The 24,208-nt window shown below is 40.9% G+C and overlaps 1 protein-coding gene across 14 annotated transcripts in view; it reads right to left on the bottom strand.

Annotated features, from left to right (window-relative positions):
* OSBPL6 (oxysterol binding protein like 6) overlaps positions 1-24,208 on the bottom strand; it is a 151,346-nt gene that overhangs the window by 115,082 nt on the left and 12,056 nt on the right. For all 14 annotated transcript variants that reach the window (XR_005384790.1, XM_038584953.1, XM_038584955.1 and 11 more), the window contains one exon: positions 890-1,081. The gene's annotated coding sequence lies outside the window, so the exon portion shown is untranslated. Of the gene's footprint in view, positions 1-889; positions 1,082-24,208 lie in introns of those variants that run through there.

Raw genomic sequence — 24,208 nt, 5'->3', positions numbered from 1 at the left:
TCTCACATAACTGTGATTACACTAAATTATGGAGCCTTGGTTTCTGCTCTACCAAGAGGCACCAGTCCATACAAGGAAAGGGGAGGAGTGGTATGAGAATATATGGGGTGTTTCCCAAATTACAGATGTCTGAGTTATCACCACCACCACCCCTGCGCCCCAGGGCAAGTAAGAGTTTGTGTAGTGGATGCATAACTTATGAGAGCCCCCAAGAACTCAACTGGTACACCCTCCCACTCGGCCTCACTGACCTCAAGAAAGTAGAAAGCTTTGTGTAACAGGGAGGAATGTGTCTAAATTGTGAAGACCAAAGTCACTGAGCCTAAGATATCAACTAGCATGTGTGAAGTGGCTCTGAAAATAATAACTGTAAATATCAGAGATGACAAGGAGCCCCCATAGGAAGCACTGCTGATACCATATTAATTATTTCAGTCTCCTGGGAAAAAAAAATCTCTGTGACAGATTCCAAACAATGGAATCATTTTAAGACTGTGTGTATGCATGGATGTATGTGCATATACGCATATAATGCAAGCAGAGTTAACATTTCATTTTGTAGACTTATCTCTGCAGCTTTATTACTCCAGAAGGGAAGGGCAGTATCTTATTTCCACGTGATGCCAGACCGCAGATACAAAAAGATTAAATATTTTGGAACGGTTTTCTACTTCCTATCTTTTAAAAAAAACAAATCCAGCAAAACTTTTTATCAAGATGCCTAAACATAACCAGGATTACTCGTAAGGTCTGATATACACATAGAAGAATATTTAAAGAAACACCTTCCTGTGATTTGGTAATGTCTCACTTATCTTTTGCTGTAATTATTAAGCACTGCCTAATCCAACCCTGTTGCTGATCTTAAATTTGTGTTCTCCTAACTCACCTTGGAACCAGGAGTCAAAGTCTTCAAGGTCGAGGTTAAGGTAAAAGCTGTTCAAAGTGGTTTATCCTCAGAAGCCAGCAGCTTTTTCTCTGGGACTCAAGTCTGTCTACTGACCATGCTGGGGTGATCCGGTCAATGACAGCAGTGGCTCCTTGATTTCTTTCTCTTGCTGTTTTGCAGCCAGAGGTAAAACTGAAAAAGAGAGATTATACTCATATGGTACGAGTCCACAGAAAGTTCATGAGCTTCACAGGGGGCTGCCAATGACCAATCAGAAAATTCCTTCCAACTTATCGTTTGAGGAGAAAGAGTTCATAAGGGATGATGTCTCAGATCTTTACCTCCTTTGCTCAATCTTTCATAATCTCAAAGATGTAGCCACTGAACTCATCAGCCATCAGTAACATTCATAATTTACATCTTACCCAGAACCTGGAGTAAGAAAACTCTCAATTTATATGGCAAATATTTTCTAAAAGGTGACAAAGCATATTTTCCAGAAACATGTTTAACCCTTCAATGAACTGTATACTTCAGTATGTATGTATTTATCTAAGTAAGCTCTACACTCAGCACAGAGCCAGATACAGGGCTTGAATTCATGACTGTGAGCTCGAGACCTGGGCCGAGATCAAGTCAGAGGCCTAACCGACTGAGCCACCCAGGCACCTTGAAACCTTAATTTTTAAAACCACTAAGTATGAAGTGATTTCACCAGATGAGCATATAAATATACTATCACCGTGCCCTGATAGAGACTCATCAATAGTCTGTAATTTGTCATATAGAACACAACTGCCAAACTTCTAGAACAATCCTCTAGCAGAAAGAGCTGATTATACTATCAAAGAACACAGTTTTCAATTTGACATTATTTCTCCAAAAGCAAAGAATATTTTGAGGAAATAAAATATGTTCATTTTGGAGAAGGAGAAGAAGGAGGAGAAGGAAGAAGAAAGAAGGAAGAAGGAAGAAGGAAGAAGAAGAAGGAAAGAGCCAGCGAGCTGACAAGTACTCCAAAGTAGGAGCTGATCCTGAAATGCAACATAGTTTTTTTCCTTCAAGCCTAAAACTCTGGTAGGTTTGTTTATTCACAAAGTAGCTTTAAAAATTACTGCCCAGGTTTGATGATTTTTCAAGCCTCTTCTTTTACTTGGTTTTAGGTTTTCTCTTTTGACTTATGGAAAAGGAAAAAACAAATGCACACACACACATATTCTTAAAGACAATGACTTCATGGAAGAGCAAAAGATTGATGTCTACTCAGGATCCCATGCTGTGATTGCTCCTATAAATACCATTTTTCTGGGAAAACAAATGCATGTATGGGGGATTGTTTTAAACCTGCCTACACCTCTACAAAAAATAAAATTTTTTGGTTTCAATCTATGTTGTAAGACAATTCCATGCATCTTATAAGTCTTAAATTTTATTTAGGACAATTCCATGCATCTTATAGGTCCTAAAAATTTAATTGATGACTGTGATGATGACCTAGAACTAAAGTCAGGATCTATCAAGATTAGTTTGTATGCTCAGAATGATACCTGTTTATTTTCTGCAAACACTACTCAATCCATGCTCTTTAATCCCATATCATTATAGGTAGACTGAATATGGTCAGCTGCAGGAAATCCCCTGCCCACTTTTCTTTGCTCTTTTCTATGATGGACTCTGCCAAGCTTTGGAAAAGGAGAGAACACTAAAAAAAGAAAAAGAAAGAAGAAAAATATGGCAAGGAGACCACTGTGCTACCTTGTAGGCTCTTTTCTTTCACCCACACCCATTCCTCTTCCCTAGTCTTATTCTCCATAACGTCTTACCATCCTGTAAGGGAAGTGGGAAGGTCAAAGAACAGATGACCCCAGGGTAAAATCATGCTTTCCTCTCTGTTTCCCCCAGTCCGGCAGCAGAGGTGGGGAGAAGGCAGGTGAATCTTGCTCACCATACCTGAGGAATTCCCAAATTATGTGCGTGCTTTGTTGCCAACCTATGTAAATCAGACCTTGGCCCAAGGACCATTTTTCCCACTTCATTCATCCCTTTTCCCTTTGCCTCTACATCCTTCAAAATCTAGCTCAAGACCACAACTCCCAATGCCTTTGCTGATCTCTGCTAGGAAGAAGCAACTTATCACACCTGATACTCTGGTCAATTCTACTGGTAAACAGCAGTCTTGGTCTTACCTGTTGCTCACACCTATTTCCCCTACCAGACTGTGTCAAGTCTGAGAAGCAAGGACTGGACCTTAGCTCGCTGCACACAATAAGTGTGAGTTAAAAGTGAAACTTGTAGAACTACTATTTATACGTACTTTGTAAGAAATGAATCTATTATTGTTCCTTTGGCACAAAAGTGTGCATTTCACACAATGTATATGCAATGTCACAGAATAAAGGTTTTGGCTTGTTTTGAGACTCTAAAGAATGTTCGTATGGACATTCTGTGCAACTTTAAAAAAGACAGCAACCATGACAAAGTGCAGGGCTTTCCATAACCTTCGGGGGGGTAGGGGCTGGCCACGCTGATTAAATATTAGCACTTTATCAATATGTGGTTCAGATATAATCAATCATCTCTGATAGTTCCTGAAGTCAGAAATGTTAGGCATCATTATTTGAATACAGCTTCAAAAAATTGATTAGGACAGAAAGATTTATATCATCACATTCAAATTCCGAATTTGCAGGTGACTAATATGTTATTTTATTCAAAAACCAAGAAGTTAACCAAGTGACAACACAACCTTATTTAATTAAGAAACTGTACAGGGTTGTTTTCCCTTCTACATAAACTGTGTGCAGGGCACAAGTCCAAAGGTACCAAGCTTATAAAATTCAAGTCTGATTACTCCTTGTGATAACACATATTAGAGATTAATTCTCAAAGCTCTTGCTAAAAATACGCTCAGAGAAGGGAAAAGATTGTTTCTTTTTTAAAACTATGACCAAAATTAATGCTTTTAAAAAAATTATATGTGCTTTTTATCAAAAGACACAAAAGGACTCATGTTCCCATTTAATAATACATTCTGCAGACTAAAAAGCCTCCCAACACCCTCCCCCTAAGCAATTAATAAATTAGAAATTACAAAGGTTGGAAAGGCTGATTCAAACAGTCTCCTATACCAATCAGTACTCGGGTGGGAGTCTTCGCAGAATCTCATCAGGGAGTTTAGTGATTTGGCAAAGGTTCCTTCTGAATGGCTCATTCAGGAAGCAAATGATCCATTATCTCCGCAACAGAATTTTTCCTGTAAGTTGTGTGACTAATCCTCCCACGGCCCACAGCCTGAATTTTGCCCACTATACACCATGTTCCTGTCCAGCACACGCCCCCCACAATCCACTCAGTTATTCAAGCCCCTCGATGATGATCCCACCAAACACTAGGCTGTCTTGTGTAGCTACTAAGTTAATGCACAGAATGCAAAACAGAGACAAGATAAAGCGAGCTACATCATCCTGTAACATAGTAAACAAAAGATTCTTAAAACAGTAAAAACACAAAGACCACCAGGAGAGTATTAACACAAAGTTAGCAGTCTACAAAGCAAAGCCCGTTTCACAACAAAAATAAAAGAGACATTTTTGACCATTCTCTGTACATCAGGTGGCCCACCGTGCTGACTTGATGCCTACATCATTTTCACAAAGAAGTACTGGTCTTTATTTAAGGTTAAACATCCTAAATTGCTTTCCCATAAAACTGTAGCCTAGGGATCCCTGGGTGGCGCAGCGGTTTGGCGCCTGCCTTTGGCCCAGGGCGTGATCCTGGAGACCCAGGATCAAATCCCACGTCGGGCTTCCGGTGCATGGAGCCTGCTTCTCCCTCTGCCTGTGTCTCTGCCTCTCTCTCTCTCTCTCTCTCTCTGTTACTATCATAAAAAAAAAAAAAAATAAAAAAAAAAATAAAAAAAAAACTGTAGCCTATGGCATGAGACCTTTTCTTGTTATCTTGTTTACTTTGTCTACTGTCTCCACTAAATATCTTAGTTGGTAGAAAGATTTTGCTATTTTTTTTTCCACTGGCAAACAAGGTTTAGACAAGCAATTGATTTTCCTCTTCTTACCTATGATAATCCCAAAGACACTGAGGATTTTTATACTGTGTCTAAATCCCTAGAGAATAGATTTAGTGCTATGACATAACAGAGTTTATGAAAAGAGGCTGTTCCAGGGTCACTTCCTGAAGATGAAAAACACGATCTGCAGGCCCTTTCACCCAGCAACTACTGTGGTTTTCCTGTCAATAACTGAAGAGCTGATTTTTAACTCAGAAATGTATCTAATCCCATTAGTGCTACCATACATCAAGTTAAAATTCACCATCTGATATAACATAACAGACTTTTCACATCTGCCATTAAGCATTGATTGATTTATCCACTCAACACGAAGTCAATTGTGCAGTTACTATATACAAGCATTAAAAGCAGACACTAAAGATCTAGAAATGTAACAATCAACAAAAACAAAGCTCCATCCCTTAAGAAATTTAGAGTTCTGGGGCACCTGGCTGACTGGGTCAGAAGAACATGCAACTATTGATCTCAAGGTCATGAGTTCAAGCCCCACATGGGGGATAGAGATTACCTAAATAAATAAAACTTAAAAAAAAAAAAGAAATTTAGAATTTAGGCATAGAAAACAGGACACAGTATGTGAATAATCTTTTTAAGTTACCATATTATGGGTGGCATGAAAATATTCATTCCAGCTTAGAATTTATGAGGCAGGTGGAAAGTAGATTGGGGGAAATTGCTTAAATGAGGAGGTATCTGAAAGATGAGCAGATTCAGGCAAGGAATGGACAAAAGCAGAGACTTTCAAACAGCGAGGAAAAGTGTATGAAAATCAACAGATGGGAAAGCACAGACTGTAGTTTCAGTACTCAGAGCCTAGGGTACAAAAAAAGGAGGTGGTTGGGTGGAGGCAAGGCAGAGAGCAGGTATGGAACGATTTAAGACCTTCCATAAAGGCTTCGATGGAAGGTCTTAAATGCTAGTGAAGGACCAGACCTCATTAGGTGGGCTGGAGAGAACAGGAGTTGGGTTCAGAGCAGCGGAATCAAGTGATTATGTGTTAATGCAGCGGATCCAGGGGAACAAATTTGAGACAAGAGAATCCAGAGGCAAGTGAGGACCTCAGAAGGCAGCAGCAGCCCCAGAAGGAGGCGAGGGCTACGTGGGAGAGTGAGCATCCTGGAGGGACAGGTGAGGGACTTCTATTTGAGAGAGCAGGATGTGATCCTATCGGGCATCACGTATTTCTTGACTTGGCAAAATAATGGGAAACAAAGCACAACCATTTTTTTCAGAAACACGAATGAAGTAATATAAGGTCAACATGTTAATAAACTGAAACAATTTACTCGGCACATTTTCTCAATCTGTTATATTTTTACAATCTGGGCCGATTTTTCCAGATTTTTTGTTTTGTTTTTTCTTTGTTTATCTCTAACTTGGTTTAAACTGATACGTTATTTTTCTGAGGGTGGAAAAAGTGTTCTATTTTTCTGAATCCCCAAGGCCAAGCACAATCAAGGACCTGGCATCTATTAAGCATTCAAAGAAAATTTCTTTTTCCAGACTTAACAGATTTGTCAATGCTGACAAAAATTCAGATCCCTGACTCTACAGGGAAGAATTCCGATTATATAATACTTAAAGGAGTCTTCAATTTTATTGTTCCCTTGACAATTTGTTTTATATCTGAAAGACAAATATTACAGAAGCCACTCAATGGTTCTATCATTCAGTTGAGTAACATTTTATTTAAAAACCCCAAAACAGGGATCCCTGGGTGGCGCAGCGGTTTAGCGCCTGCCTTTGGCCCAGGGCGCGATCCTCGAGACCCAGGATCAAATCCCACGTAGGGCTCCCGGTGCATGGAGCCTGCTTCTCCCTCTGCCTATGTCTCTGCCTCTCTCTCTCTCTGTGTGACTATCATAAATAAATTAAAAAAAAAATAAAAACCCCGAAACAATATATGGGGTGCTTGGGTGGCTCAGTTGGTTAAGTGGCTGACTCTGGATTTTGGCTCAGGTCATGATCTCGGGGTCCTGGGATCAAGCCCCACACGGGGCTCTGTGCTCAGCGGGGAGTCTGCTTCAGGATTCTTTCCCTTCCTCTGACCCTCCTCTCACTTGCTTGCTCTTGCTCTCTCTCTAAAATAAAATGGATACATCTCTAAATCAAAAAACAACTTTAAAACACTATAAATATGCTTTGGACATATTCTGATTTTCCAAATGCTATAGAGCAAGAGTTAGTACTTTCTCGGTGAAGGTCCATATCAGTAAGCATTTTAGGTTTTGTGGGTCATGCAGTTGCAATAATCAACTCTGCTGTTGTAGCAGGAAAGCAGCCAAAGGCAATATGCAAATGAATGAATGAATTTTATTCCAATAAAACTTCCCTTACAAAAAAAGTGGTGGATCCCATTCAGTCCTTGGTCTATAGTTTGCTGCCTGTGCCTACCAGATAGCTTACAGTGGCAACTTGGGGTGATTTCATGGTTTTTTGTTCCTCAATGTACATAACTGATAAAGGGACCAAAAAATAATAATAACTGAAAAAATGGACTTCAAAGAAAATTTCCACTAGCAGAGTAGTGATGAAAAGGCAAACAAAGTGGAGAGGTTCTAAGGAAGTGATGCATGTAAGTAAACAAGAGAAGTTTGGGCAGATGAGAATAGGAACATAGAGTTTGCCGATATCTCAGATCACCGCGAAGAGACTCCAATGTATATTCTAAGAGGAAATATGAAAATGTGACTCATGCAACCATTTCAGGAAGTGCTCCAACCAATGCCCAAAATGCTCATTGGGAGAAGAAAACTTCAGTGAAAGCTTAATCCATTAAATAAGAATATATTAAGAAATGCATGAATCTTAACAGAATGTTCATGTGAAAGAAAGCCAGGGAACTTGGAGATTTATGGAAGTCTCAGAGCACGCTTCCTTTATGAATTCTGATGATGACGCTCCATCTACTTCATAAAACCAGGAGGAAAGTAAGGAAATACTGTCATCAAAGCTTACCAATCTGTGTTCAAATCTGAACATGATGTAAACTATCCTAACTCACTCTCATCAGCTCACTGAGGCTAACCACTAGTTGACCACTGACGCTGACCTGGAGTCCTCATGTGTAAAGTGCAGCTCCTGCACGGAGGTGGTCGAGGATTGAGCAAGCTTATGCATGTGAAGTGTTCAGAACACGGGGCACCCAGGTGGCTCAGCGGTTGAGCATCTGCCTTTGGCTCAGGTTGTGATCCCGGGGTCCTGAGATCGAGTCCCACGTCGGGCTCCCCCGCAGGGAGCCTGCTTCTCCTGCTGCCTGTGGCTATGCCTCTCTCTGTGTGTCTCTCATGAATAAATATATAAAATCTTTAAAAAAGTAAAGTAAAATAAAGTGTTGAGAACAGACCCAGTACATGGGAAATGCTCAAGTGCTGTGGTGCTGCTGTGGCTCCCCGGGTCTCTTCTCCCCAGCCAACCTCACTGCTGCTCCTCTTGTGCTCTCCTCTTCCCCTCGGCTCCCCCTGCGTTGGCCCTGTCTAACCCTGGCTCCAAGGGCTTCCACCTGCCATTTGCCAGGGAGACAGCTAAGTCTCTTGCCAATGCGGACTTCTTTTCCAGATTGCATTTCCAACTGTGTGCTGGACATTACCACCGCAGTGTACCATGGGCACGGGAAACCCTAGGGGGTCTAAAACTCGAGCCCCTTACCTTTCTACCCTTGCCCCTTTTCTGCCCTTGCCTCTTCCCATCTTCACCTTTTATTAGTGACATCCCTATCTATCCTTAAAGCAAGCTAGAAAACTGCAATTTCCTTTAGCCACTTCACCTGCAACCTTCCCACGGAGCTCACCCCAAGTCCTCTCACTTCTGTTTTCCACGTTATCTTTCACCAACATCGCTCTCAGGCCATCTCAGGGATCTCTGGCCTTGATTATTCGCATCTGCCTCCCAATCTCTCTGTTTCCTATCACTCTCCCCTCACAGGCACTTTCACTGTCATCAGAGTCCTCTTCCTTGAAGCATAGATTTGACTGTGTTATTCTTGATTCTCACTTATTCTCTATGGCTTGGGGGAAAGGAGTCTATGGATCTACAGGTGAGCATTCGAGTACCTGGGAACCCTCTGAAACTGGATATAAAAATCTGTGAGTCCTCGATCAAAACAAAAGTCACCGTTCCTGGAGGATGATGTTGACTCCTCAGCAGGGTACAAGCTGCAGCCTTACACAGCATCTTGGTCACTGCCTGTCTTCCCTGTTTCAGATACACTGGACACCCTATTTTCCTCTAAACATGCACATTGAATGCCATTTCACCTCTGAGCTTCTGCATGTGTTGTTCCCTCTTTTCTGCCTGTTAAACACCTGAACATCCTGAAGTCCTGGCTCAGGTCTCAAATGTCACCACTGTGAAGCCTCGCCCCAAGTGCCCAACTATGTATGTGTGGACGACAAAAGATGCTGACCAGATTTCTGGTGTCTGCATATCATCACACTGGTCTGAAATTTCTTAAGTCAGAGCTTTCTGCTATACAAAATAAACAGCCTTAAATGTTTAGACACATATTGTGTTTACTTAAGTCTAGGGACATTCTCACTGATGTCCTTGGATTTTAATGAAATCAAGAGTAAAGACCAAGGAACCCAAGTGCCTATGTTCGAATCCTGGCTCAGCCAGTAACCAGTAATGGGACTGGAGGCCAACCACATAGCTTCTCAATTTCATGATCTATAAAGATGGAGATAGTAACAATACCTATTTAGGATTATCCTGAAAATTAAATGAATTTATATTTATAGCACTTAAAGCTATGTAAGGACTTGCTATTATACTTACTTATGGAAATCAATGGCCAAGACTAGAGGTTCTAAGAGATAATCACAGAGTAAAACCAACTGACCTTGCCATATAAGCCTAAAGCTTTAGTCAACAGAGTTAATTAGCCAGAGAATACTAACAAAGAGCGCCCTTTTCGCTAATGTTTTTATCAATTGAAAAATGTTTCAATCCTATCTGATAAAATTCAGATATTTTCTGGTTAGCCTCCAATAGCTAAAAATATCAGCTCAGAATATTTCCAAGGGACATCACAGGTAGACTAAAATAATTCCTTTGAATAGAAAAAAAGACCAGAGCTGCTCCTTTATGGGCAGCAAATCAATGAGCCACCTCACTGCTTACAAAGTGCCCAATATGAAGGGAAAACGCTAAGTAGGAAATTGAAAGGAAAGATAAAGGAGCTTAATGACTCATATTTCAAGCAAACCAGTTTGTTTGCTGCAGAAATGGGGTATTAGGCATTTTAGCACCATCTACCTGGCCAAAAAAGAAAAAAAAAAAGCTAGGAAATATAGATCCTAACATTGTTGAACCTAAGGAGGAGTCAAAATAAGGGCATGCCGTAGTGATGTAGCTGACTTCCACCTTGGTGAATGGATTATGTGATATATTTAGCGCTGCCTCTGTGGAAAATTTTCAGCCTAAAAAAAGCCATTTTGACCCATACCACTTTAACTGTGTAACACGGTATTTTTCCCACAAACTGCCAAAAGGATCACTTTATTCTTTATGGACTCTCAGACTTAATAATCAGACCATAAAGTAACACACTTGGGTTAGAATCTGAAACTAAGAGAAGAGAGAATAAACCCCAATTCCTTATCCTAGCATTAAAGGCCCCCCATGACCCAACTCCAACTAACTTTCTAACTTTATCTTCCATGATAGGCTTCTTGAAATCTTCAACCAAACAGAACTAGCAACTCCCCCCAGACATCCCCACTCTGTGAGTTTCCCCTAACTAAAAGAGTCTTCCCCTTACGTCTCTAAAATACGTTGCTGGAGAGGAGAGGGGTGGGGGAATGAGGTAACTGGGTGAAGGACATTAAGCCACGTGATGTAAGGAGCACTGGGTATTATATAAGACTGGTGAATCACTGACCTCCACCTTTGAAAAGCAATAACACATTCTATGTTAATTAACTGAATATAAATAAAATTAAAGAAATAAAACCAAGAATAAAAAAATAAAATCTCAATCCCATCTTTCCTTTAAACCCTGTGTGGGTGGCAGGGAGCAATTTCCATATGGCTCAGCTAGAAGGAATTCTCCACGTTCTTAACTTTCATTATCCTTGCTCAGTACCCCTTGGACTTTCTTCAGTCCATCTTCACCCTAGTTCTTGAGACACGTGTCTCTTCTTCCCAAAACTGGACGCTTTGGGAGGGCCACGTCCACACCTGCCCAACCACACCATGGGCACATCTACACATCACAGGCACTCCCACTTTTGGCTCAAGCGTGCTAAAGCTCATTGGGACAGATTATTGAAACCAAAGGGACAGGAACATACAAACGTTGAAGGAAGAAAGGCTTCAGTTTACAAGATATACAGCAAGACTCGTTTTCTCATGAAGTTGAGAGATGAGAATTTTAATGCTCCTCCGAGGGCAAAGGAAACTGCCACTCACATTTACCATCCGGTGACTTGCCAGCAACGACTAAGAGTGATGGCCTGCAAAGCCTCCCTTCTACTCAAGTGACTGATAACGTACGTTCAAGTTCAAGAAATCCTAAGATAGTTGATCTTGCATTTCCTCTGCTACGGACTCCAAGTACCGGTCGCCACTGGGCTTTGGTTAAAGAGCTCTCAAGACCTGTGTATATTGGGATCCCCAGGTGGCGCAGTGGTTTGGCGCCTGCCTTTGGCCCAGGGCGCGATCCTGGAGACCTGGGATGGAGTCCCACATCGGGCTCCCGGTGCACGGAGCCTGCTTCTCTCTCTGCCTGTGTCTCTGCCTCTCTCTCTCTCTCTCTCTCTCTCTCTCTCTCTCTCTCTCTCTGTGACTATCATAAATAAATAAATTAAAAAAAAAAAGACCTGTGTATATTATGATAACTTCAATCGTCGTGTCTAATGTGCCCCAAACTCTAAACAGGCAAAGACCAAAATGCAAAAAAACATCAGAGAATGCGATACACAACAGAACCCACAAATGCCAAGAGGAAAGGAGCCCCAAGCCCTGGCAGTCTGCTACTCCTCGGGCGAGGCCCACGGGCCCTGACAGGCCGCTCGGGTGGCACGGCCCCACGCTTACTGGATCACAAGGAGAGGCTGCCTTAACTCGGGGTGATGCTGCAGGGCTGTGCTGATCCGGGTGTCCTGGTCCCCCCACTGGACAGCTGCCTGCTGTCTGCGGGCCTATGGTCACCAAGGACATTTCTCTGCCTGGGTTACAGGCAGGTTACAAACTGTTACATAAATGAGTTCGAATACGCACTCCCAGGCAGAAGTATTTTCCTCAACCCCCCAATCCTTAAAGAATACATGACCCAAGCCCTAAATCCACCTGAAGGAACACCCTCAAGGGGTTGGCCTGACCCTGAGTCCTGCTAATGGGAAATTTCTGTTGAGTGCTCCACCTGATATGGCTTTCCTATCCATGACATTTGGGACATTCAGTCTCCAGTGTCATGTTCCTGGTGTCTCTTAGATTACTGGAATGGCAACTGAATCCCTGGGGCAGATAGCAGGAGACTCTAGCTGTTTTATTTTCCTTGCCTTTAAAATTACTATTACATACGCTCTTTTAAAGTACAAATATACCTACCACGTGCAAATGGAGGGCAAAATGAGGTTAAAAATCTAGGTTAACAAATTAGGTAAACATTGTCAGTGGTAGCGTCACAAATTACACATGGTTTCAGTGATAAAATAGACCTTAAACAGATGCAGGGTTTGTATAATCTGAATATACGACTTAATTAAAAACCCTGGCCTAATTTCTCTTCAAGTCATTCTCTTTTATCCCCTATGCTACTTTGATGGAATTATTTCAAGATGCCCCATTTCTTAGGCCTCTCGTCGTATCAATTCATCTAGGTTTCTATTTGGTTTCCACAGTAACTTACTTGTTTGCTCATGAGACCACAAAAAAAAAAAAAAAAAAAAAAAAAGACAACTAAATCAGGTCTATTAGCATTCTGATGACTAAAGTTTCCTGTATTTAAATAGATAGTACTGTCAGTAAAATCAGAATAAATTATAAAATGTTGAGACAGTGAACAATGCCATCCATTACAATTCAAAACTGTTCTTCTGGAAATTTAATTTGATGCCATAGACGGAATTAAAAAAAAAATGGATGGGGAGAGCAGGGTGGACTATGTCATCACTTAAGGAGCAAACTCCCTGAAATCGACTGCTTCCTTTGGGCACAGGTGGGAGTCTGTGGTATCATGGAAAGAGCATGAGTCTTAGGGTCAAACAGGTTTAGTTTAAATCCCTGGGGTGATATTTTATAGCCATGAAACTGGGCAGGTTGTTTGGCTTATCTGATTCTCAATTTCCTCAACTCAAAAGAGGGGATCTGGGATCTAATAAAACCTAGCTCAAATTGCTTTGGAAATTACAGATAATACATGTTCAGGACATGGTACTGCATAGACCACATAATAGATACTCAACGGATAATTGAATGTAGGTTTTTTAACTCCCCAATTTTTGGATTTCAGAATTAGTCTTTAGTTCCCATGATATAAACGATAGTTTATGCAAAAATACAGAGACATTACTGAATATAGTATATTTGGCTGCTTTTTCTAGACCTTCAGATACAGATCAACTAATACTAGGTTAAAATTTTTCTTTCAAAAACTGAGATCCTTGGATGATTCTAATACCTCTATATGTCAAACTTTCTTCAGACTACGAGTTTGCCATCCCAAGGACAGATGACACGTAAAAACTGGCAAAATGTTCATTTCAATGCCCAACTTTTATGTGGTTCATAGAAATTAAGACTATGAATTTAAAAGTTTAAAGTATCCTCATAAGGCAGCTGCTGTGCAGTGAGTGGCAAAGAACCCAGTCTCTGGAGGCATCTAGATTCAAATCCTACTGTGCCACTCTCTAGCCATATGACTTTGGGAGAGTTATGTCTTCTCTCTGTTCCTTGGTTTCCTTCTCTGTGAAATGGGGCTCTGAGAGGACCCACTGCATAGGGCTATAATGATGAGTAAAAAAGAATGCCCTACATAGGAGGTACCCAATGTTAGCGTTTAAAGCAGCTTTGCCCAATAGTCACATTGCACATATTTCCTGACTCAAACTATCCCTCATCATGCTTGGTGGTTCTTCATATTCCTTGATAAGAGCACCAAACAGAAGAATTTCTTGGAAAGCATTTATTGCCTATTTCCCATGCTACTTGGTATAGACCTGACCTGAGCCCACCCCCAACCATGCTGTAAAGCCCAATTGTAGGCTCCCCTTACCATGGTATAGTCCACAAACCTGTCCTACTCAGTCACCAACCCATCCTGGACCAGCAGCTAGGTTATTATGGGCCTTGCCTGACATCCTTAATTCTATTCAGCAGCAACAGTAGGACAAGACTTCTTGGCACAGAGCAGACTCAATTAGAATTGTAGGACGAATGACATCATGAAACTGGCAAGGGACAAAGCTGAGAGCCTTGATATCTATAAAGGTCAGAACTCAATAATTGGTTGCCACTATGCTCTACTCTTATATTCACCTTCCTTCCTAAACTGTGGACCCATTTCAGGATCCACTCAAATACTGACTGAATGCCTACGTTGTGCTCCGGTCCTGAGATAAGCTCTCTGGAAATATGAACAATACTAATACTGAGAAAAATGCATTCCCTCCCTCCCTTGGGTTGTAATGACCAGGGTCTTTATAGGTTTTGGATGAACTTTATTGAAACCTATAAAACAATTTAGAACCTGTATTCAAATTCTCTTACATTGCTGGGGAAAAAATAAATTGGTATAAGCACTTTGGAAAAAAATGTTTGACAATATCCGCTAAAGGTAGTTATACTCTATGACCCACCAATTTCACACCTGGATATTTGCTCAAGAGAAGTGATTGTGTGCGTCCATTAAAAGACAAACGTGAACATGTTCATAGAAGCTGAATTCATAGTAGCACCAAACTTGAAATTATCCAGATGTCCGTCAAGAAGAATACATAGAAATGAACGAGAATGAGCTACTGATGCTTGCCATAGCAAGCAACAACGTGGACAAATCTCAACACAAAGAAGACTATTGTATAATTCCATTTGTATGAAACTCAAAGACTGGCTGAATTAAAGTGCAGTGACAGCAGTCAGAATGGCAGCTACTACTACTCGGTAGTACAGGCTGAAAGAGGTGTGATGGAACTTTTCAGTGTGCTAGAAATGTTCTAGCATCCGGAGGTAGGTTCAATACAGAGAAAATGAACTGAGCCTCTGCTTAAGACTTGCATACTTTATTGTACATAAATTACACCTTTTTAACAAACGAGCAAAAAACACCATACTTTAAAAGCCTAAGCGATCCCTTGCCTTGATTCATTAATGAACGCCTACCACTACCCTAACCATTGCTAGCATACCCTATGTGGCCCTCACTGTTACGGAGTTTGGATGCTAGTGAAGAAAATCACTTCACTGGTAGCATTACTCATTTGCACTAAATCATATACCACTTTCTGACATCTCACTTGTACCCTTTTTCAATTACTTGATTTTATATTTTGCTTCAATTTAGATCTGATCTAACTTAAAAGTGTAAATCCCTTGGTTGTTTTAAACCCTTCTAAGCACTAAACACAGTCTCATACACACACAAGCATGTGTTCAATAACTTCTTGTTTATTAGTCTATCACCACCATAGTACTTTTTTCGGCCTTGCGTTTCCTGGCCAATGTTCTTTTCTTCAGGTTTTCACTTTTTTTCTGCCTCCTGCGAAGCCTGTAAATCTGTCAGACACTTCAGATAGTACACAGTCTATATTTACATTAGCTCTACCTACTAGTAGAGTGTAGGATGTGGCTTACGCTATTCCAAGTTTTCTTTCTTTTGTTAACCCTTTCAGCCAACAATAGAATGGAATTCATTCTATATGATTTCATCCTATTATAGAATCTTATAATAAGAATATGGAAGAGGTACGGTGGGGAAAGTATAGTAGTAATCGATAGACTCGTGTCATCAAGGAGAAAATGGTAAACCTTGCTTCGATAGCTGTCAATGCACTGGAAAAAAAAAAAAAGTTATAGCTCTTTGGCTCTTCCTCCCACAGTGCTCACATCAGTCCTCCTGATGCCGTATGTATCCACATGCCCAGAAAATACCCTTGAGAATGACATGTAGGATGCCATGCTATTAATCTCCCCAGTATGTTTCTTTAAAATGTGACTTTTTTAAGAGTCATTAATTTAAAAGTTCCTGAAAAAGCATGAGCCCTACTACTGAATGTACTTCACAACAGTTACCACTGATCTGTCAAAAAGGGCAAGAATCGGGGATGACTTTAGTTTTATAATTTTGTTCTCTGTGGTCTTGTGACGTACAGCAGGCCTCACGTGATTCCCGAAGCTACCTGTTATCGCCTGGAGTCACGAGGCTGAAGGTTGCATCTGGAAGTCTCAGCCTCTGTCCGTGTGTTAAAGCTTCATGTTGACTTTCTGCAGCATCCCAGCGACTGAGCACCAGCTGCCCTCACAAGAGCTATGCCCACTGCAGAGATGGAGCAAGCTCAGCAACCAAAAGCCCTGTGGCTTCACGATGAAGCATGCTGACTTAACAGAATCAGTTTTTGTTGGGTTCTTTTACTGCTATTCAAAGGGAGAAGCCCAAATGCTATAGGGTTTTACTTTTCTGTTCTTCTCCGAGATACCTGCCCACTATAAATCAGCAGGTATTATCCTGGGGACAACCATTGGAGGTCAGTGTCACATGCTGAAAACGTGCCCCCACATAATTCATATGTTGAAGCTCTAACACTCAACATGGCTGTATCTGGATATGACACAGAGCCCTTAAGGAGGTGATAAAGGTTAAATGAGGTCAAAAGGGTGAGCCCTAAGCAGACAGGACTGGTGTTTTATAAAAAGAGGAAGAGATAGTAGAGATCAGTCTCTCCCTTGTCCCCAACCCCCATCCCAGCTCACAGAGAAACCATGTGAGAACACAGTGAGAAGGTGGTTGTCCATGAGCCAGCCATGAGCCAGAAAGAGTCCTGACCAGAAACCAACCCCAATGGCACCATGATCTTGAGCTTATAGCCTCTGAACTGTAAGAAAATAAGTATCTGTTGTTGAGGCCACCTAGTGCGTTAAGCGCAGCTCCAGCTGACTAATACGGCCAGTGAAGAGCTGTATGGGGAGTGGCAGCCCAGAAAAATCAAAGAACACACATATACGGTTCACTGGGCGTAGTCCTTGAACCACCCGGGCACGAAGAAGCGTTTCACAGAAGGCCCACTCTTAGGCTTGAGACCAGAATTCCAGACAGGCGGCCCTACAACCTCAATGCCACTTGTCCTTGCCCTACCACCACACATCACCCTTCTTTTCGTTTTTTTTTTTTTTTTTAAGAATTTATTTATTTATTTGAGAGACAGAGAATGGGGGAGAGAGAAAGCATGAGAGGGAGGAAAGGCAGAGGGAGAAGCAAGCTCCCCGCTGAATGAGGAGCCCACTGTGGGGCTCAATCCTGGGACTCCGGCATCATGACCTGAGCTGAAGGCAGATGCTTGGCAGATGCCTAACTGACTAAGCCACCCAGGTACCCCTTTCCCAATTCCTGAAGCACATTCTGTTTCCTCTGCCTGGAAAATACTTCTTTCCCTTTCTTCATCATCTAGTTAATTCCAATTCAGCCCTACTGTCAGTTCTCCAGGGAATGTTCTCTGATCCCGCAGGTGGGGCCCTCTCTGTCAGCATCTCATAGTGCCTCATTCTTGCCACAGCATTTGAAACAAGTGTGCAGATAAGAGAGTTCTGTGATCTCTTTGTAGGCGTGTGCTTCAACTACTAGACTGTAAACTCCCCAGAGCTACATGGTGCTCAAATATCTGCAGAACAAAATGGAGAAAGAAGTAAAAAAAGGAAGAGAGAGAGGTGATGAAAAGGGTGGAGGAGGGAAGGGGGAGCAAGAGACCAAGAAAGTGAAAGAGAAAGGTTTAGGGACCCAATATGCTGACTTTGTCTGTTTGGGCTGCTGGACTGAAATAGAATGGACTGGGTGGCATTGACAAGGGAAGGGCCAAGAGAGCTCAGTGAGGTCTCTTTTATAAGGGCATTAATCCCATTCATGAGGTCTCCACCCTCAAGACATAATCACCTCCCAAGGCCCACCTCCTAAAACCATCACGTCGGGGTCTAGGAATTCAACATATGAATGTTGGTAGGAATAGACAATCTAGTGCATATCTGCTCTGGTCTCGTCAGATGGAAGCTAGTCACATCAGGGAAGCATGCTGACCTGCTCACACCTGCCACCAAAATGTTACCACACCTCCAAGAGCTGGCCTAAATCTTTCAAGTCAAAGCCACTAGCAAAGATTCTGTGACCTCTACTACAGCCGTGGGACTGTTGTGGCGTCCCTCAACTTGAAACAGCATGAACTAAATTAAATTGTTCCGTGCAAACTCGGGGGGAGTTCTATTCAGTCATTTTGTACACATGCATACACACACATGCACACACTTTTTAAACAGAAACAATCAGTACAAAACTTTAAAAAAGGTAAAATATTAAAAAAAAAAAAAAAAACACCACTGTGCCCACTTTGCCCTGCTGATAATACTCTGGAGTTTTCACACCCCTCTTAAGCTCCACACCAGTGATTCCCTACCTACGACCCAGGAACCCCTGGGAGATTATGCAATTATTTTAAGGGGCTCACATGCACCCACAGAGCAAGTACTGCCTGCAGACTGAATATATTAAAGCCCAATTATTTAAAAAAAAAGAGAGCGCCTCATAAATCCACAGCATTGGCATGATGATCGGTTTTGACATTTATATGATGGAATGATGCTACTGATTGAGTAACTTCAAGGAACTTAACTTACATTTTTTTTTTTTTATGTTTATGGATTTTACTTTCCCCTGGTTAGATCACTCCCATAACTCAAGAATACCTGGAAGACCTTAAGAAACAAAGCAACTAGCATTCACAGCTTGGAACCGCGCTAGGACAGCGTTCCATGCGCAGCCCAAGCGTGGGTCATAACGTAAGGACCCACTCTGGACAGCTCCCCGAGCCTCCTGCGGCCACGCTACAGTCCTGTCCTCTACTCTAAATAGGAGCTTAGGGCGACTGCCGCCAACAAGAGGAAAAACCTCTTGGCAAAAGGTTACAGTGTCAGAGGCTTCAAGGGTAGCCTGAGGCCAAGTTTAAATTGATCATCATTTTAGAAAGTACTGAGAATTTCTGTGTCTCATGAGAAAAACACACATACACCTAATACCTGAGCATCTCTGCAAGCCCTGAGGCTTCCTAGCCAAGGTGTGAAAGACCTGTGCTCAGAGAAAGGCACGATCACTGAGCACCCCAATGCAGCTGAAAGGAGTTGGATGTCTGGGTTTCTAGTCACAGCCCCACTGCTTTGAACTGTGTCGCTTTGCAAGTCACTGAGCGGCATCTCTGGGGGTCTCTTTATTTATAAACTAAAGATGTTAGGCTACCAAATGATCACAAAGCTCCTTCCAGCAAGGACATTCCATTCTACCTATACTTTCGTCCAGGATCACACTAACATGTGTTCCAATTCCATTATAAATTTTCAACTGTATCTACAAAAGACTGAGTCTGGAGTTCCTGATAAGACAGGAATAATAAAGTATGAAGTGCTGGGCATATTGAGTGTTAGATGGGATTTGGACATACTTTCCCCAACTCTGAATTTCAATTCTGATTCTTCACCTCTGTTCCGTATTTCCCGACTTATTAATTCCAAGAAACACTGAGAAATATGGAAATTCTAGGATTCCAATTTCTTTCTAGCACCTTTTTTTCCTCCCAGGACTTTTTAAAATTAAGATTTTATTTCTTAGAGTGGTTGTAAGTTCACAGCCAAACTGAGGAGGAAGTACAGAGACTTCCCATGTGCCCCTGCAGCCACACAGGCACAGCCTCCCCCATTACCAACATCCCCCACCAGACTCGTATATTTGCTACGATGGATCGACTCATATTGACACGTCATAATCACCCAAAGTCCATAATTTAGACTATGGTTCACTCTTGTTATTGTATACCCTATGGCTCTGGACAAATATATAATGACATCTGCCCATTATAATAACTTAGCATCTTCACTGCCCTAAAACCCCTCTGAGTCCATCTGTTCATCCTTTCCCCGCCCAACCACTCCGACCCTTAAACAACTACTAATCTTTTCACTGCCTTCATAGTTTTACTTTTTTAGAATGTCATGTAATTGGAATCAGTATGTAGCCTTGTCAGATTGGCGCTTCTTTCACTCAGTAATACGCACTGAAAATTCCTCCATGTCTTTTCGTGACTTGATAACTCATTTCTTTTTAGTGCTAGATAATGTTCCATTGAAACATTCAGTTCCTGGAGGACGTTTTGGTTGCTTCCAAGTTTTATTAGTATGAATAAAGCTTCCACAAGCGCTCCCGTACAGGTTTCTCAGTGAACATATGTTTCAGCTCCTTTGAGTAAATAGCAAGTAGTGACTATACATCATATAGGAAGAGTATGTTTAGGTTTGTAAAAAACTGCCACTCTTTCTTTCAAAGCAACCAATAACATTTTGCATTCCCACCAGCAACAAATGAGAGTTCCTGTTGCTCTAGTCCCTCACCAGCATTTATTTGGTATTATATCAGTGTTCTGGATTTTCTCCATTCTAATAGGAGAGCAGTGGTACCTCATGGTTGTTTCAATTTCCATTTCCCTGATGACATATGATGTGGAGCATCTTTTCATATGCTTTTTTGCCATCCACATCTCTTTTTTTTTGGTGAGGTATCTGTTAAGGTCTAGGCCCATTTTTTAATCAGGTTGTTTTCTAATTGTTTGGTTTTAAAAATTCTTTGTATATTTTGCATAACAGTCCTTTATCAGATACATCCTTTACCAATATTTTCTCCTAGTTTGTGGCTTGTCTTCTCATTTTCTTGGCATTATCTTTCACAGAGGAGAAGTTTTTAATTTTAATGAAGGCCAGCCTCTTCCACCTTTAATCCACTGGATCCCACAGTCTTATAGAGGGAGGCTATTAAGCTATTTTCTGTTGAAATATCAAAAGGAGCAGGGGCACCTGGTTGGCTCAGTCAGTTAGGCTTCTGACTCTTGATTTCAGCTCAGGTCATGATCTCAGGGTCATGGGATCAGGCCTCTCATGGGGCTCTTGATCAATGGGGAGTCTGCTTGAGAGTCTCTCTCTCTCCCTCTCCCTCTGCTCCCCTCCCTGCTCTCTCTCTCTAAAAGAAATAAATCTTTAAAAAAAATCAAAAGGATACCTGTCCTTAAAAATTGCTTTTAACTGATGTCTTTTTCAAAATATTAACATTTCATCTTTAAAAATGAATATTAAATTTTTTAAAAAACATAAATGACACTTCACTTATGTATCTTGATTCATGAAATGCTTTCCTTGGAGACAGATTCTGAATAATAATAATGCAATAGAGTTTTGCTAACATATTATTACTAACCTTAAAAGCTGGTATATTTGTATTTTTCCCCATCAAAAACAATTCCCTTTTGCAACAAGCCTTAGAGAAAATTTAATACTAAAACAACTGAGAATATTTAACAAATTTACTTCATTTATTGTAGATATTCAATTTGAAAATAGACATACTTTTGAGACTGGCATTTTAAGCCTTTATAAGCAGTTTTTCTAGCAAAGAACAAGACTTTACCTCTGAAGTTAATTCTGACTCTCCCTTCGGAGTAAAATAATTCATGTTTGCATCTCTAATTATGATAATAACATGCATACGTGTAATGTTTTGCCTTAGATACTGAATGCGTACATCAACACATAGGCCTTCCAGACTAACCAGGGGAAGCCTGGGCCTCCTGCCTCTAGTTTCTGGAATACAAAATAGCAGTCGAAGTATCTTACACATTGCCTCTCAAACAACAACAAGAACATTAAAGTTAAGATCAGTAGGAGAAATCTGACAAAAATGATGCACAGAGCTTTCTCAACTATAAAGGAAAACCAGAACCACCATGGGTATGAGGGGCTTGTTGGCAGTTAATTTTGCCTTGTTTTCACGTACCAAATATCTCATTTCTAAAGATAAAAGCTCCTTCCCAAGAAAAAGTTCAAAGTGAGAAAACAGTTGAAGGAGGGTCAACTGAAGCTGAAATTCGCTCAATACAAAATTTTCCATTTGAACTGCCATAATGTGTTTTCTGATCTCCTCACTTCACATAAATCACTTCACATCAAGGCGTCCAGCCATTTCCTGTACAGCAGAAGCCAGTGACTAAGATTTGAGCTTCACCTTCTTGATCCTTTTCTCTACTCAGACATGTTCAAATGTAGCTTTTGTGAAAGGGCAAAGAAGTAGGCGGAAAATCAGATCATATATTTCAAGATCCCTTTGCAGTTCTGTTTTCTGTGATTTTGTAATTATTTCCTTAGCTGCTTCTCCAGTATTTTACAGTTCTTGCTCATTCACTCTACACTTTCCAATCAATCATCATTTGTTAGCAATCCTTAATTTGAATTGGAAGTATCAGTCTGAACTCATGCAGCAATTGGCTTAATTTTCTAACTTTATCCTCTGAAAGGACCTAGAAATAATGACTAGCCAGCACAATCACCACTCCTAGTGTTCATACTGTGTCTTGAAATACTATTTCCATCAAAAGGAACTAGAGCTCCTTGGAGAGATGGATGAATAAAGGTCTGGGGATAAAGAGTACAATGAGCCTGGAACATCCTGTCTATCAAAGACATTTTAAATAAATAAGTAGAGGGACACCTGGGTGGCTCAGTGGTTGAGTGTCTGCCTTTGGCTCAGGGCGTGATCCCCGGGTCCCGGGATTGAATCCCACATCGGGCTCCCTACATGGAGCCTGTTTCTGCCTCTGCCTGTGTCTCCGCCTCTCTCTCTCTCTCTCTCTCTCTCTCTCTGTCTCTCATGAATAAATAAATAAAATCTTAAATAAATAAGTAGAAAGATGAATAAGTGGATGGTTAATATATGTACATATACATACATATATACATACATAGTATATTCACAATTTAGAAGCCAATTAAAAGAGGCTCCCCTAGCCAAAAATTGGGTAATTTGATCATCAAACAGTATAAAGATTACAAGTGGATTCAAACATATCAAATGTGTTTAAATCCATAAATTCATTTAAAAAAGTATTGGTCACTTTTAGAGGAAGCCAGTTAACCAACTCATTTTGAAACTGGTAAATAAAGGGAGAGAACCGGCATTTATCTTGCTTTTCTATTACAAGCTTGCTCCTCAGGATAAGTGAGAACTTGATACAGAAGAGTTTCTCTTTATGGAAGCATTCCAGCTAACAACCGAAGAATGTTAGATTTAGAAGATCACCATGCAGATCCTCCTAATGAGTGAAAGGGATCTCAGCAACGGTCTTCAATGCTATGATCACCAGAAGCCAGCCACATCCTTCAAAGGTTTCATGGGAAAATGAATCATCCACTATTGGGCTCAACACAAACAGCAAATGGAATAAAAAGTCAAAGTTAATTTTACCTTTCAGACTCTCTTGTTTTCAATCAGTTAAAGAAACTACAGTAATTCAGCAATGTCACTGTATAAACTTTCTTTGGGAAAGAAACTGTCTGCCAAAGGAGCCAGAGGCACCTATAAATTAGTTCATCCTTGGGTTCACCACTCTACTTATGAGCCTTTCCTATATAAACTCTTACACATATATCCCCTAATAGTGACAAGTAAGGGTAATTCTGCTTTTGTTCTTTTGGTCTGTGTTGTCCTTCTGTAACCTAAAATAGAGATAATTGAGTTAAAGAATTCAAAGACTATTCCCTACAGAAGAAAATCACATTTGTATCTAATTCTACTGTTGAGTTCTCACTGATTTCTTTTAAATGAAATGAAATGAAATGCAAGCTCTGGGTACAGTAATTTAACCACTATTTTGATCATTCCTCTTCTACTTAATTAGCAAAACTAAACCGTTAAGTAATCCCATTAAAAATGATGAGACAGGTAAATGGCTTTCTGAATCTTACAATTATCAGTACTTGACCTTAAAAAAATCAGCACAAGCTCAAATGGTATTTGATCAAGAGGCCTCCGAAAACATAAAGGCAGACACACTGGGGGAAATTAGTAGAGATAGAGAGGGGACCTAAAGGGTGGGGAAGCATTCTCTATAAGCAAATGACTTAGCTAGCAACAGGCAAATTATTTCATGGTGCAGCACCTCCTCCACCACCAATCTTCCAAACAATCTGCTCTCAGTGGAGGAAATGATGGCCCTTCACAC

The sequence above is a fragment of the Canis lupus genome, chromosome 36 (assembly GCF_011100685.1).
Source record: "Canis lupus familiaris isolate Mischka breed German Shepherd chromosome 36, alternate assembly UU_Cfam_GSD_1.0, whole genome shotgun sequence".
NCBI lineage: Eukaryota > Metazoa > Chordata > Mammalia > Carnivora > Canidae > Canis > Canis lupus.
The sequence above is the reverse complement of the archived record's forward strand: the minus strand, read 5'-3'. Positions and strand labels throughout refer to the sequence as shown.